The sequence below is a fragment of the Cryptomeria japonica genome, unplaced genomic scaffold (genome assembly GCF_030272615.1).
Source record: "Cryptomeria japonica unplaced genomic scaffold, Sugi_1.0 HiC_scaffold_35, whole genome shotgun sequence".
Taxonomy (NCBI): domain Eukaryota; kingdom Viridiplantae; phylum Streptophyta; class Pinopsida; order Cupressales; family Cupressaceae; genus Cryptomeria; species Cryptomeria japonica.
This window is the reverse complement of record NW_026728857.1, coordinates 818,876-821,914: the sequence shown is the minus strand read 5'-3', so window position 1 is coordinate 821,914 and position 3,039 is coordinate 818,876.

Below are 3,039 nucleotides of genomic sequence, written 5' to 3'. Positions count from 1 at the left end.
ATACACAGATAGTTCCAAGGCGGCCGAGGAGCCTCACAGCATAGCAATCAGGGTGCGAGGCGAGGGATGCGGCGAGAAAGCCCCAACGGCTAGAGGGAAGAGGCTTCAGGTCCGCCTCGGAATGGTCCAAGCATCGGACGCGCTTGGGGCGACTACCAGTGACAACCCCTTATCCCGCGACGCGTCCGATACACAGATAGTTCCAAGGCGGCCGAGGAGCCTCACCGCATAGCAATCGGGGTGCGAGGCGAGGGATGCGGCGAGAAGGACCCAACGGCTACACGGAAGAGGCTTCGGGGCCGCCTCGGAATGGTCCAAGCATCGGACGCGCTTGGGGCGACTACCAGTGACAACCCCTTATCCCGCGACGCGTCCGATACACAGATAGTTCCAAGGCGGCCGAGGAGCCTCACCGCATAGCAATCGGGGTGCGAGGCGAGGGATGCGGCGAGAAGGACCCAACGGCTAGACGGAAGAGGCTTCGGGGCCGCCTCGGAATGGTCCAAGCATCGGACGCGCTTGGGGCGACTACCAGTGACAACCCCTTATCCCGCGACGCGTCCGATACACAGATAGTTCCAAGGCGGCCGAGGAGCCTCACCGCATAGCAATCGGGGTGCGAGGCGAGGGATGCGGCGAGAAGGACCCAACGGCTAGACGGAAGAGGCTTCGGGTCCGCCTCGGAATGGTCCAAGCATCGGACGCGCTTGGGGCGACTACCAGTGACAACCCCTTATCCCGCGACGCGTCCGATACACAGATAGTTCCAAGGCGGCCGAGGAGCCTCACCGCATAGCAATCGGGGTGCGAGGCGAGGGATGCGGCGAGAAGGACCCAACGGCTAGACGGAAGAGGCTTCGGGTCCGCCTCGGAATGGTCCAAGCATCGGACGCGCTTGGGGCGACTACCAGTGACAACCCCTTATCCCGCGACGCGTCCGATACACAGATAGTTCCAAGGCGGCCGAGGAGCCTCACCGCATAGCAATCGGGGTGCGAGGCGAGGGATGCGGCGAGAAGGACCCAACGGCTAGACGGAAGAGGCTTCGGGTCCGCCTCGGAATGGTCCAAGCATCGGACGCGCTTGGGGCGACTACCAGTGACAACCCCTTATCCCGCGACGCGTCCGATACACAGATAGTTCCGAGGCGGCCGAGGAGCCTCACCGCATAGCAATCGGGGTGCGAGGCGAAGGATGCGGCGAGAAGGACCCAACGGCTAGACGGAAGAGGCTTCGGGTCCGCCTCGGAATGGTCCAAGCATCGGACGCGCTTGGGGCGACTACCAGTGACAACCCCTTATCCCGCGACGCGTCCGATACACAGATAGTTCCAAGGCGGCCGAGGAGCCTCACCGCATAGCAATCGGGGTGCGAGGCGAGGGATGCGGCGAGAAGGACCCAACGGCTAGACGGAAGAGGCTTCAGGGCCGCCTCGGAATGGTCCAAGCATCGAACGCGCTTGGGGCGACTACCAGTGACAACCCCTTATCCCGCGACGCGTCCGATACACAGATAGTTCCGAGGCGGCCGAGGAGCCTCACCGCATAGCAATCGGGGTGCGAGGCGAGGGATGCGGCGAGAAGGACCCAACGGCTAGACGGAAGAGGCTTCAGGGCCGCCTCGGAATGGTCCAAGCATCGGACGCGCTTGGGGCGACTACCAGTGACAACCCCTTATCCCGCGACGCGTCCGATACACAGATAGTTCCGAGGCGGCCGAGGAGCCTCACCGCATAGCAATCGGGGTGCGAGGCGAGGGATGCGGCGAGAAGGACCCAACGGCTAGACGGAAGAGGCTTCAGGGCCGCCTCGGAATGGTCCAAGCATCGGACGCGCTTGGGGCGACTACCAATGACAACCCCTTATCCCGCGACGCGTCCGATACACAGATAGTTCCGAGGCGGCCGAGGAGCCTCACCGCATAGCAATCGGGGTGCGAGGCGAGGGATGCGGCGAGAAGGACCCAACGGCTAGACGGAAGAGGCTTCAGGGCCGCCTCGGAATGGTCCAAGCATCGGACGCGCTTGGGGCGACTACCAATGACAACCCCTTATCCCGCGACGCGTCCGATACACAGATAGTTCCGAGGCGGCCGAGGAGCCTCACCGCATAGCAATCGGGGTGCGAGGCGAGGGATGCGGCGAGAAGGACCCAACGGCTAGACGGAAGAGGCTTCAGGGCCGCCTCGGAATGGTCCAAGCATCGGACGCGCTTGGGGCGACTACCAGTGACAACCCCTTATCCCGCGACGCGTCCGATACACAGATAGTTCCGAGGCGGCCGAGGAGCCTCACCGCATAGCAATCGGGTTGCGAGGCGAGGGATGCGGCGAGAAGGACCCAACGGCTAGACGGAAGAGGCTTCAGGGCCGCCTCGGAATGGTCCAAGCATCGGACGCGCTTGGGGCGACTACCGTTGCCAACCCCTTATCCCGCGATGCGTCTGATACACAGATAGTTCCGAGGCGGCCGAGGAGCCTCACCGCATAGCAATCGGGTTGCGAGGCAGATTATTGGGAAGGGAACCCCCTGGGATGCGGCTCAAGCAGTGCCCAAAGGGACTGGAATGCGGAATCACATCGAGAGACCCAAATGCTATACGAGGGCTCAAATCGAATTATCGATTTGGCCACGACATGGACGCATCGGAACGACTACCTTTGCCGAACCACTCGCAATTGCATCCATACCGAAACCAATAGACATTTCCGTTAGAGCCCTCGCATAGCATTCGGGAATCTCGCATGCCCCTCTAAATCGACCAATGCTGGCGCTCAATGAAAATCCGAGCGCTACCACCGTTCGAGCGCCAGCATTGGTCGAGTTAGAGGGGCACGGGGGAGAATGCTCCAGTCAACACCTCCCCTATATAAGTTATTTGTCCGATTCTCGCACAACCGTAGTCTGCCTCGTCGAATCAAACAACGGTCCCAGATTCCGACTTCCGTTCCGTAGAGACCCAAAAGCTAGATGGAGGCTCGCAAGAAAGAGAGTCGGCGCATAGCAATCGGGTTTCTCGAACGTTTAGGGACCGAGCTCAC